The 14,103-nt window shown below is 39.5% G+C and overlaps 1 long non-coding RNA gene across 1 annotated transcript; it reads left to right on the top strand.

Moving 5' to 3' along the window:
* Positions 1–5,213: 5,213 nt before the first annotated feature.
* On the top strand, positions 5,214–9,098 carry LOC139023073 (uncharacterized). The gene is made up of 4 exons (XR_011474234.1): positions 5,214–6,710; positions 6,824–7,490; positions 7,733–7,775; positions 7,941–9,098. It is a non-coding gene; the product is annotated as an uncharacterized lncRNA (long non-coding RNA).
* The last annotated feature ends 5,005 nt before the right edge of the window (positions 9,099–14,103 follow it).

Here is a 14,103-nt window from a genome sequence, read left to right as displayed (position 1 = left end):
CTAGCACGAATCCTCCATCCTACTCTTACTATTTCCCGTATTTAATCCATTTGTTAAACTCTTTTTTTTTTTTTTTTTTAATACATCCATCTTAACACATCATTACACAACTCTCACACCGGGGCTAAACCCCTGTTCAGTTAATTAGTCAAGCAGACAGTGCTCTCATCCACATTCACTTAGTACTATTCCCAAACACACTCCGTAATCTCCCTTATTACTTGTCGTTACCTCCTATGCATGCATATGTATCTTCTGCGGTTCCTCTATATTCTCCATAGTCGCCATAGTCTCTACAGTATCTATACTCTCTACAGTATCTATAGTCTTGCTTATCTATAGTTGCTCAGTGTCTATAGTCTCAGTAGTCTATGTAGTCAATAGTTTACAGCAGGTATTCCCAAACTGGGGCTATGTGATTCACAATTATGATATTTGTACTTTCTTTTGTTACTTTTTTTCCTTCACATTTTCAAACAGTCCATTTATATTTTCCAACGGGGCTATACATTTGGGTGAGTTTTTTTTCCTCGCTTGAGTAGCCTCGTTTCACTGCCAAAAAGAAAATTAAACCATCAAGTGTTCAGCGACATAACAACACAATGTCAAATACAGGTAGCCTAGTCAAATAATTAACCGTTACTCTCTCTGGGAAATTCCACTAACGGTCCATAATGTAGTCAAACGTAGCTGCTGCTCATGTTGGTATCTGTACTGATGGCGCAAAAGCCATGACAGGGAGACATAGGGGAGTGGTAACACGTGTGCAAGCAGTTGCTCCCGACGCCACTTGGGTACACTGCAGCATCCACCGAGAGGCTCTTGCTGCTAAGGGAATGCCTGACAGCTTGAAAGAAGTTTTGGACACTACAGTGAAAATGGTTAACTTTGTCGTCAAAGCAAGGCCCCTGAACTCTCGTGTATTTTCTGCACTATGCAATGATATGGGGAGCGACCATGTAACACCTTTACAACATACAGAAGTGCGCTGTTATCAAGGGGCAAAGTATTGACAAGTTTTTTGAAATAGCAAGACACACCTGTTAATTGAAATGCATTCCAGGTGACTGCCTCATGAAGCTGGTTGAGAGAATGCCAAGAGTGTGCAAAGCTGTCATCAAGGCATATCAAATATATTTTTATTTGTTTAACACTTTTTTTGGTTACTACATGATCCCATATGTGTTATTTCATAGTTGTGATGTCTTCACTATTATTCTACAATGTAGAAAATAGTACAAATAAAGAAAAACTCTGGAAGAAGTAGGTGTGTCCAAACTTTTGGCTGGTACTGTATAGCCTATATAAAAGGAAGAGAAGCATAGTCCTAACCCCAGACAGAGAGATATAGAGATATGCCGCCGGCAAGCTATGACACCGACATGCATTTCATTATGTCAGATGGCTACTGCATCTGCTATACAGGTATAAACCACAGAAGGAGGCTAATTTGTTAATTTTCTATCAGAATATTGTACAAAGATAAGCATTATAATTGTTAGATCATAGGAGTAACTCTGGTAGGCCTGAAGCAGACTTCCTCACCGCAAGTTCACCTGTTGGAGCACTGGGGCCCACTGCCTTCATATCATAGGCCTTCGGTAGCTAAAGCTTAATAATAGCCACACCATACCCAACCTTACCAAACGTTTCTAAACTAAGTCAAGCCATTGTTTATATGAGCAGAAAAGGAAATGTAAACAAGGGAATAAACGCACTACTCTCACCTGTGCCCCATAGAACACCATAACATACATTCAAGTGGGAAACAGAGTGCACAGGAGGTACAACATAACTAAATAAACAAACCAAAATAAATAATACGAAAATAAAATATAGGCTACAAATAAGGCCTAACTTAAGCAATCGGGTCTTCTAATAACTCTAATTCATTTCAGGAGTCCTTTTGCCAACTTTTTTCCACTTCATACATTTCAATAAAAAAAGTAATTCAACAATTCTTTCTGAAAAGCAATAAGCAAAAGCTGTAATTTTATGCATATACTTTTATGAATACAAAATGTACCCAAAATAAATATAACATTCAATAGAACTTCTATGTTCTTATCTTCCATTATTATACCGAACGTTACGTTATATCTATTAAACTGGGTTATTGGAAAGATTTTTGTTTCTAACCAGTCATACATGTCACTCCAAAATGTACTAACTTAAGCACAAAGGAAAAACAAATGGTCTGTTTCTGAGTCACAAAATACACTGTTATTGTGATAACAATTGAATCTATGCCAAAGGAAAGTTATTTTTAAATATTTTAAAGTACAATTCGTTTGCTTTAGATGGTATATGAAAAGACAAGTAATTAGTACGAAATGTCCTAATAATAGGCTTAGTATAAATTTGAGATGTGGAATTTCTGCTGAATAGCATAGGAGATCAATTGTCAGTTAAGAGATGACAGATTTCTTTGTTAGGCAATTTATCACTTGTGAACTCATGCCCATCAATCAGTAAAGATGACAAATGAAGGATGTCGACCATATGAGGTACTGTGTTTTTAACCATCAGCGCAAAAGACTTTGGGATACTCTAAATAACTTCACCAAATAGTTGGCGATTGCACTGAAWGTCGATTTTACACAGAAATCCTCATACAGCATAATATTCCCATTCCTATCTAACAGGTGGACAACAGACAATATCACTAACACTTGTTCCAAATTGGCATGTTGAGAAACAACAGATACATTCTGTTATGTGGTCTGAAGTTGTGTTTGTACAATAACTTCCAGTATATAAGGACTTGTTGACGGAAGGAAGATCATTTAGTAGTAGCTTTTGTATTGAAAAATAACATCATAAAAKAAAATAAACACTGCCAATTCATTCAAAAAATGTGTATGGGAACGCAGTTCAAGAAGCTGTTCTTTTCATTGTAATGCGTTGCTATTTATTCAGTCACAGGGACAGCCAATGGATTGTCCATGTGTAACTGGGTTGGTTGTTTCCACTTGACACTGCAGAAATATGTAATCGATGTTATTGTACACTATCATTCAAAAGTTTGGGGCCACTTAGACATTTCCTTGTTTTTWARGRAAAASMMYTTTTTTTTGTCCATTAAAATAACATAAAATTGATCAGAAATATAGTGTAGACATTTTTCATGTTGTAAATGACTATTGTAGCTGGAAACGGCKGATTTCTAATGCAATATCTACATAGGTGTACAGAGGCCCATTATCAGCAACCATCACTCCTGTGTTCCAATGGCACGTTGTGTTAGCTAATCCAAGTTTATCATTTTAAAAGGCTAATTGATCATTAGAAAACCATTTTGCAATTATGTTACTATAGCTGAAAACTGTTGTTCTGATTAAAGAAGCAATAAAACTGGCCTTTAGACTAGTTGAGTATCTGGAGCATCAGCATTTGTGAGTTCGATTACAGACTCAAAATGGCCAGAAACAAAGAACTTTCTTCTGAAACTCATCAGTCTATTCTTGTTCTGAGATATGAAGGCTATTCCATACGAGAAATTGCCAAAAAACTGAAGATCTCGTACAATGCTGTGTACTACTCCCTTCACAGAACAGCGCAAACTGTCTCTAACCAGAGTAGAAAGAGGAGTGGGAGGCCCGGTGCACAACTGAGCAAGAGAACAAGTACATTAGAGTGTCTAGTTTGAGAAACAGATACCTCACAAGTCCTCAACTGGCAGCTTCATTAAATWGTACCCGCAAAACACCAGTCTCAACGTCAACAGTGAAGAGGCGACTCCGGGATGCTGGCCTTCTATGCAGAGTTGCAAAGAAAAAGCCATATCTCAGACTGGCCAATAAAAAGAAAAGATTAAGATGGGCAAAATAACACAGACAGGGGATAGAGGAAGATTGGAAAAAAGTGTTATGGACGGATAAATCTACAGTTGAAGTTTACAYACACCGTAGCCAAATACATTTAAACTCAGTTTTTCACAATTCCTGACATTTAATCCTAGTAAAAATTCCCTGTTTTAGGTCAGTTAGGATTAGGATCACCACTTTATTTTAAGAATGTGACATGTCAGAATAATAGAGAATTATTTATTTCAGCTTYTATTTCTTTCATCACATTCCCAGTGGGTCAGAAGTTTACATACACTCAATTAGTATTTGGTAGCATTGCCATTAAATTGTTTTACTTGGGTCAAACGTTTCGGGTAGCCTTCCACAAGATTCCCACAATAAGTTGGGTGAATTTTGGCCCATTCCTTCTGACAGAGCTAGTGTAACTGAGTCGGGTTTGAAGGCCTCCTTGTTCGCACACGCTTTTTCAGTTCTGCCCACAAATTTTCTATAGGATTGAGGTCAGGGCTTTGTGACGGTCACTCCAATACCTTGACTTTGTTGTCTTCAGGCCATTTTGCCACAACTTTGGAAGTACGCTTGGGGGTCATTGTCCATTTGGAAGACCCATTTGCGACCAAGCTGATGTTGCTTCAATATATCCACATAATTTTCCTTCCTCATGAAGCCATCTAGTTTGTGAAGTGCACCAGTCCCTCCTGCAGCAAAGCACCCCCACAACATGATGCTGCCACCCCCGTGCTTCACGGTTGGGATGGTGTTCTTCGGCTTACAAGCCTCCCCCTTTTTCCTCCAAACATAACGATGGTCATTATGGCCAAACAGTTCTCTTTTTGTTTCATCAGACATTTCTTAWAAAAGTATGATCTTTGTCCCGGTGTGCAACTACACATTCATCACAATGGTTAACCTATGCAAAATAGGAAAACATTTCAAGCTTATTAATAGCATTACATTCAGCCGAATTGGGTACACATACAGTATGGCGCAGGAAAAAGTTAAAGAAAGGAAAACAACCAGATTCTAATCTAATCAACTATATTTAAATGATAGGAGCGCACTCTTGTCGCTCCCTCTGAACAGTGCAATAAAATATATCAAAATTCATATCTCTTTACGCACTCTTGAACAATCCAAACATGACAATTTAATTCGCACACCTCTCCTGGCGTCAGTGACCCCACGACTTCCACGGGAACGCCAGCCTGTCAGGAGTATTATCACCTTCTCATCCTTCCACTACAGTAGTCATTTATGGAAAACAATTGAAAAATCATGCCAAATAGTGTCCCCCTGCAAGAAAGGTTTTTAGGTTTCCAGGACTGCCGAAACATTGAAAAAGAACACTGTCCGAAGATGCTTTTCTTTCTCAGGTCCCAGAGCCTGTAGGATGGGCGTTGGCAGTTTGTTAATTATTTGGCTTGATATAAAGCCAGGGCAGTGGGCGGCGGCATGCGCTTGTGAGATTTGTATGCAGRCCGCCATAATATCAAAGAAGACCTCGTATGTAGTCTAACAAACGTTAGAAGAAGATGGCGAGTGTTTATTTGTCTTTACCATATATTTGTCTTTATGTAACAAAATATTGTTAAATAGGAATAAATAATTGAAGTTGTTTTGGATTTAAATTGCTAGCCAACGTTAAAACTTGTTTACTTACATCAGCCTAGCTAACGTTAGCYAGACAGTTTTTTTTAGCTAACGTTAGCTAGCTAGCTAATTGTTTTTGTAGCTTTCAGTTTGTATGTTACGTTAGCTTGCACTTCAATGGCATCCCTCGAGGAGGTCTTATTTCATMTTTCCAACCAGGCGAAGTACTATGGCACCACTGATCTCGACAAGAGGCGCAACATTCGTAGGGGGCAGAAATTCACTATTCAGAGTAACGTTAATTAATAAGCAGTTCGCTTCTATTACATAACTGGAAGGATTTAGCTATGAACAGCCATTTTCAATCTAGGTAGTTGATCATCCAGAAGTTGCTAGTTATACATTTAGTTATATGACTGTCATATTGAGGTATCTAGTTATAAGTTAACTCTGATCAATCAAATAGATAGGTCTAAGCAATTATGGTCATTCCAAATGCCCTTAACTAGGTGTCTTTGCTAGACAGACACACAGACAGAGTAGGGAGAAATAAAGGGTGAGAATGAAAGAGAGAGGTGGGAAAAGAGTGAAAGACAGAGAGAGATGGTGGCGAGAGAGAAACGGAGAAAGTCAGTTGTGCAAAATTAGATAGACTTGAGTATTTCAACAACTCTTGTCTTCAAACTTGTTAGGCAATCACATGTACCTACAGTGAAAATCACCCTCCTGTGTGGCTGGCCATCCTTCCCCCCGAAGGATGGCCAGCCACACAGGAGGGTGATTTTCACTGAGAAGGAACCCATGCTGACCGAGATGCATGTTGGCCATTTCGGAGTGAAGCGCATGATTKCCAAAATCAACATACACTTTTTGCATGGGATTGTCAAGGATGTGGACAGCTGGGCATGTGAAATAAGTTTGGTTATCGATCACATTCTATTATATCTAAAATTATTATGATTTCAATGAATGTCATATCAGAGAGAACACAATGTTTCAAGTTGTCACCTTCTGCTTAAGTGAGTACCAGTCTAGCCTGATGGCGACTGATTATGTTACCAAGTGGGTGGAGGCAATACCCATTAAGGTCTGTAAAAGAAGAGAATGTACTTAACTCTAAATTCCCTTCTGTAACCCATTGAAAAAAGCTGCTTGGAACCCAACATCTATTTTCTTTTGTATGATACCCATCAAGGACCAGACTGGCGAGGCCACCTCCAAGGCGATGATGTCTTCAACACCCATGGTTCTCCTGAGGTCATCTTGAGTGACCGAGGTCGTGTACTCTGGAACAAGTTACAGATGTTATAGGTTATATTTTGTCACCAATGTTTTTTGTTGTTGTTTTTTTTACAATTCGTTTTTGTTTTTCCATGGTACTTAATCATTGTCAATAGATATCCCTTTCCTACCCCCTCCTCCAGGTTTGGATGAACGGACCAACCACACCCTCTAGACTGCCATGGGCAAGGCCTTGACGGGTTCCAGGAATGGTGGCAGAACAACCTGAAGGTAATTATCTTTGCACTCAACATTAGCGTCCAAGCCTCCAGAGTACTCACCCTTTTGCCTACTGTACGGACGGGATCCGCAGCTGTTTACTGAGGTAAACAATGCATTTGTATATAAAACTATTGCCTATACTGTAGTATAAAAAATGTGTGATTGACTTTTTGTATAACGTACTTTTGAGTTCACTGATACTCCACCTGATGTGGTGGAAGTTGTCGAACCAGATCAGAACGCCTTCAAGGACCACCTTCAGGCACGGACTGAGAAGGATGTGGAGGTTTTTGACCAGGTCAAAATTATTGTCGGTGTTAATTTATTTTCTGGCCTTCCAAGAGCTATATAAGAGATGTATTTGTAATAATATGAAATATAATTGCATTTATTTCTATTATCAGTCAAGGTGAGACTGAACATGGACAAGGCATATGAGATAAAGGAGAGCCACCGGAGGAGAATTAAGGGGACCAAGTGCTTCGACATCCGGGCAAATTACTTGGCTTGGAAGAAGGACGAAAGGAAGACGAGACCTGGGAAAGCTTGGTGCTCTTTCGCTCCTAGCTGGGCTCACCATCCGTTAAGGTGAATATAAAATCTCAGATGATAACTATTTGCAATTGCCTACTCGTGGGGGGTGGCATCACCATGCTGTCAGCAGTACCAACACTGGCCCAGTGGTTTCTCCAAATAGTCAATCTCAAGGCTAACCACTGGGTCACGCTAAGTAACCACCACTTCCAGGTACGTACCGTTAAGGTGTAGGACTCCAGTGGTCATGACACCACCCTGGAGTTTCTCTCACAACTCATCTCTATCTTTTCCAGGGACCATCCCTTACCAACCCCACTGACATCAAAAATGAGACGGGTATCCTTTCTTTTCTGTCTGCCATTAACATTATTGCATGTCTAATCAAACATTCAAATTAAATAATTCAATARCTGTATTTTTACATGCCTGATAATAATTTAACCTTTGCTTGTTTACGTCTGTCTCCTACCCTGTTCCCTTTACTCTGCTTCTGTTCTCCAGGACCTAGGGGTTCTGCCTAACACCCAGAYGTGGATYCACCTGATGTCCTCCATTACCAACCACTGTCCAACTTTTCATTACATCAGCTACTGTTATTGTCAAGTTGTCATTATCTGCYAAGAAAAAGCRAGAAAACTATCGTCCAGSGCACATAATGTGAGCTGCACAKGTTAGCTAAAAACMCTAGCACTGCAAACACTCAGAACAAAGAGGGCAGCAGCGCCTGGACTTTGCAGTTTCYCTCATCGAGTCMACCTTCCAAGACTTACTACCTGTTGAAAACAAGTGACAGGCAGAACCTCTCATCCAAACAGCACCCACCTCCTCTCTATTCCACACACCAGAATTCAGTATTTCAGTCTGATTGCCATGTGAGTGTACAAAAAATCTGAAAGTAAATTGACACATGTACCAATGAAATATCAACGTTTATGTATTTAAATCTAAATTATTGCTAGATTGTTTTTCACATCTGTTTCATAAGGTGTTTGTTATTGTGAATTGTAACGTATCCCTTGATGGTATTTGTTCCACATTATTAATTGTTGTATCRTAAGACATACAATAGATATATAGTCAACCACAAGAGTGTACTAATGAGCTATGTTTTTTAAAATCATTATAGAGGACTAATATTATTTCAGTGTAGATAAGGGAAGGCCTGTTTAAAATGAATACATGCCAGCCAGACAAGCCAGTGTATGAATCAAATGTATTTGCATATGAATAGGGTGGAAATTAGCTGACTTTGTGATCTGTAAGGTAAGTAACAATGTGGTAATTGGTAACAAATATGAAGTGGGGGAAGTCAGGATCCTAGTCAGGCTTTTGTTTGTCAAATCCTGATTAAATATAGGTCTTCATGTTTTTTTAAATGTTTTATTTAACCGTTATTTAAATGTGTATCAAATCTGTAAGAAATTGTGGGTCTAAATCAATGACAAACAGCTGAAATGCTCAGGATCTGTGATCAAAACAGGCTGGGGTGTTTTCGGTTMYGTTTAGTATAAGGATATGCATCTGCACTTAAATGAATAGCCTGATTCAATGGGATTCTCCTGAATAAAAAATGTTTTTATCTGTTAAGCTGTTTTGTCTATGGATTTTCAGGAGCTTCTGTATCATGTTTTCTATTTGTATGGAAAACGTGATACCTATTTTGACATTGTTTTATTAGGTCATCAACWCCATGGTGTGGTCCCAAACTGCTTCAGTAAAAGTGTGTCCAATGCCTGTCTTCCTGTTATTTTCCAAAGGTGAGACTTCCTGCAACCTACTTTAATAACTATACTGAACAAAAATATAAATGCAACAAGTGTTGCTTCCATGTTTCATGAGCTGATACAAGATCCCATGTGATGTTCCATAGCACAAAAAAAATCATTTTTCTCCAATTTTGTGCACCAATTTGTTTACATCCTTGTTAGTGAGCATTGCTCCTTTGCCAAGATAATCCATCCACTTGACAGATGTGGCATATCAAGAAGCTGATTAACCAGCATGATCATTACACAGGTGCACCTTGTGCTGGGGACAATAATAGACCACTCTGAAATGTGCAGTTTTGTAACAACACAATGCCACAGAAGTTGAGGGAGTGTGCAATTGGCATTCTGACTGCAGGAATGTCCACCAGAGCTGTTGCCAGATAATTAAATGTTAATTTCTCTACCATAAGCTGCCTCCAGCGTTGTTTTAGAGAATTTGGCAGTGCTTCCAACCGGCCTTACAACCACAGACCATGTGTAACCACACCAGCCCAGGACCTCCACATCCGGCTTCTTCACCTGTGGGATAATCTGAGAAGAGCCACTCGGACAGCTGATGAAACTGATTATTTCTGTCTGTAATAAAGACCTTTTGTGGGGAAAAGGGTAGGCCTGGGAGGTGGGTGGGCCTATTCCCTCCCAGGCCCACCCATGACTGCGCCCCTGCACAATCATGTAAAATCCATTGATTATGGCATAATTTTTTTATTTAAATTGACTAATTTCCTTATATGAACTGTGATTCAGTAAAATTGTTGCATGTTGTGTTTATAGTTTTGTTCAGTATAGAAGGATGACGTGAGGTTCAGGGCTAAATAAGCTTTGCACTCAATGTACAGTTTCCTATTTTATATGATTGTCACTATTTAAATGTCTAAATGAGCCTGGTGTGCGAAGCAATGTGATGTGCCAATTCCGATCTATCCTCACATATGTCTTTTAAAATGATGTCCACCGTGTAAACGTATTTAGTCCTAGGATGATGTTTCCAACTAAATTCTTTCCATAACCTCCAATCAGAACAAGTTTTATGTCTTTTATGATGACATCTGACAAAGAAATAGCATCATTAATGGACAGAATACAGAATACAAAGATCCCTTAGTTATATGAATAAAGCTCTGCAACAAAATCAGTAGATACTCACCCTCATCTGTGGTTAAGATGCCTTCAAGCAAAGGAATTGTTTCACTCAATGGAGGCTGCTGAGGGGAGGACGGCTCATAATAATGTCTGGAATGGAGTGAATGGAATGGGATCAAACACATGGCAATGTGTCCTTAGTTATATGATTTAGTATAAAGCTCTCCAACAGAATCAGTAGATACTCAGAAGATACTCACCCGCCTCCCCAGTCACTACAGACCCGGGTTCGTTGCAGCGATGGGACAAGACTGTAACTACCAATTGGATATCACGAMATTAGGGAGAAAAAGTGTAAAAAWAAWTATTATTATGAAGATATTCACCCTCATCTGTGGTTAAGATGCTTCAAGCAAAGGAATTATTTCACTCAATGGAGGCTGCTGAGGGGAGGACAGCTCATAATAATGGCTGGAATGGAGTGAATGGAATGGCATTAAGATACCATTCCACTGACTCTGCTCTAGCCATTACCACGAGCACGTTCTCCCCAGTTAAGGTGCCACCAACCTCCTGTGGTTTCACTATCTACAATTGAAAGGATATACGGAAGTTTTGTAAGATAAAGTGTAAAGATTAAATTCATATTAAATAATCTACAATACCTGCTACATATTTTAGTTGTGTTAAGTTTTATCAATCATTTTCTGCTATTTATTGCAGTAAACACAGTGTATGGTTGGTTTAACTGATACAGTACATGTCTGTTTTCTATAATAACAAAATGGATTGGCTACATTTGATCTCATAAATGTTTTTGTAATAAATCGGCATCATTCCAATAGAAGTCAGTTCTAGTTTAAGTAGAAGCAAAGTGTCACCGGCCTGATAATGTGGCTAGTGGCACTTTGCGCCTTGAAAGTCAAATATTGTGAAAACTTGACTGCTGACATGCAAAACACTTTGGACTGTAACAACACTGGACTTAATGTAAAAAAATACCAACATTTCGTTTTTGAGTGGATTTAACCTTTTAAGGTGAATGCGCTAACTGTATCCAATGCTGATTAAGAGTTTCTGGTAAATTACTCAAATATAAATAGCTCCAGTATTGATTGCGGAATGCAGATCATTTTCTCTTTACAATTAACAATGACACATACTGGCCCTCTGCACGCTCAAGTTGTACAACTGATGTACAACATATTTGACACAAATGTTACGATGAAGTACAACAGATATTTTGGAGTAGTTTGTCTGCACAGAAACGTCTGCATTTWTTTTYTTYYTWTTTKTYTTTCTATAGCTCATTTTCCAACTGGGTTCGGGTGACCATTGTTTGGGAATTGTGTAAATCACAGAAATAGAATATCATTATTTATGTTGGATGTGCATAGATTTGCGAGAAATCCATCTTTAACTTTCTTGCTGAATGTTGGACTTATATGGCAGAGGTTTCCCTTATGAGCCTTTCTCCTGGGATTCTTATTGCGCTTATTAATATAATTCATAACTATATTTTCTTCCAGAAAATTGCGTCAAACTATTTCTRAGTAACTAAAATCGACAAAACAACATAGACTTCAAAGTGGAGTCTTTCTATCATCTCAATGTGTTCACAAAGAAACAGAACAACACACTCACCTTATCACACGGAAGCCATCTTCTCCAAATCACAGACGAGGAGCTCATTATGTTTTAAGGATTGTGATGAAGTATCCCACACTCTAATCTGTTACATTTGTGTCTTGTCGCAGCAACTTCAGGTTATGATTTTCTGACTTAAGAAAAGGAACAGAAGGACACTCACACAGGGCACACACACAGTTATAGGCACACACGTACAAAGTACACACACACGCACACACACACACACACACACACTTCTCCCCAATCACGTGACTTCATATCAACCCCTACACTTTGTGGTTTATATCATCATGAACACCAAAGGTGCCTGTAAAGCATCTTCACTCTCACTTCGCCTCTGATCATAAACCTATGCGCTATGATAAATTACTTTGTTCTTTTAATTTGTAGACAATTTTTTTATAAGTAGAAGTAGTATACTATTCATTTTCTTTAATTTGATATCATTGTTTTCTTGTACAGAGTGCAAGTGCATGTACAGTGCATTCGGAAAGTATTCAGACCCCTTGACTTTTTCCACATTTTGTTACATTACAGCCCAATTCTAAAATGGATTAAATAAAATTTTTCCTCATCAATCTACATACCATACCACATAATGACAAAACAGAAATACCTTATTTACATAAGTATTCAGACCCTTTGCTATGAGACTCGACATTGAGCTCAGATGCATCCTGTTTACATGAGATGTTTCTACAACTTGATTGGAGTCCACCTGTGGTAAATTCAATTGATTGGACATGATTTGTAAAGGCACACGCCTGTCTATATAAGGTCCCACAGTTGACAGCGCATGTCAGAGCAAAAACCAAGCCATGAGGTCGAAGGAATTGTCCGTAGAGCTCAGAGACAGGATTATGTCGAGGCACAGATCTGGGGAAAGTTACCCAAACATTTCTGCAGCATTGAAGGTCCCCAAGAACACAGTGGCCTACATCATTCTTAAATGGAAGAAGTTTGGAACCACCAAGACTTCCTAGAGCTGGCCGCCCGGCCCAACTGAGCAATCGGGGGACAAGGGCCTTGGTCAGGGAGGTGACCAAGAACCTGATGGTCACTCTGACAGAGCTCCAGAGGTCCTCTGTGGAAATGGGAAAACTCTCCAGAAGGACAACCATCTCTGCTGTACTCCACCAATTAGGCCTTTATGGTAGTGGCCAGACGGAAGCCACTCCTCAGTAAAAGGCACATGACAGCCCAGTTGGAGTTTGCCAAAAGGCACCAAAAGGACTCTCAGATCATGAGAAACAAGATTCTCTGAATGCCTGAATGCCAAGCGTCACGCCTGGAGAAAACCCGGCACCATCCCTACGGTGAAGCATGGTGGTGGCAGCATCATGCTGTGATGATGTTTTTCAGTGGCAGGGACTGGGAGACTAGTCAGGGTTGAGGGAAAGCTGAACGGAGCAAAGTACTGAGAGATCTTTGATGAAAATCTGCTCCAGGGCGCTCAGGACCTCAGACTGGGGCAAAGGTTCACCTTCCAACAGGACAATAACCCTAAACACACAGCCAAGACAACGCAGGAGTGGCTTTGGTACAAGTCTGTCCTTGAGTGGGCCAGCCAGAGCCCGTACTTGAACCCGATCTAACATTTCTGGAGAGTCCTGAAAATAGCTGTGCAGCGACGCTCCCCATCAAACCTGACAGAGCTTGAGAGGATCTGCAGAGAAGAGTGGGAGAAACTCTCCAAATACAGGTGTGCCAAGCTTGCAGCGTCATACCCAAGAACACTCAAGGCTGTAATCACTGACAAAGGTGCTTCAACAAAGTACTGAGTAAAGGGTCTGAATACTTATGTAAATGTGATATTTCAGTTTTTATCTTTGATACATTTGCAAACATTTCTGAAAACCAGTTTTTGCTTTGTCATTATGGGGTATTGTGTGTAGACTGAAGATAAAAAAAAAAAAAAACATTTTAGAATAAGGCTGTAACGTAACAAAATGTGGAAAAAGTCAAGGGTTCTGAATACTTTCCGAATGCACTGTATACACCTCGACCAACAGCCTCACCACATTGTGTAGTACAGTTGAAGTCGGAAGTTTACATACACTTAGGTTGGAGTCATTAAAACTCGCTTTTCAACTACTACACAAATTTCTTGTTAACAAACTATAGTTTTGGCAAGTCGGTAGGACATCTACTTTGCGCATGGC

Source organism: Salvelinus sp. IW2-2015, linkage group LG3, assembly GCF_002910315.2.
Source record: "Salvelinus sp. IW2-2015 linkage group LG3, ASM291031v2, whole genome shotgun sequence".
NCBI classification, from domain to species: Eukaryota; Metazoa; Chordata; class Actinopteri; order Salmoniformes; family Salmonidae; genus Salvelinus; species Salvelinus sp. IW2-2015.
This window is presented reverse-complemented; position numbering and strand designations above follow the sequence as displayed.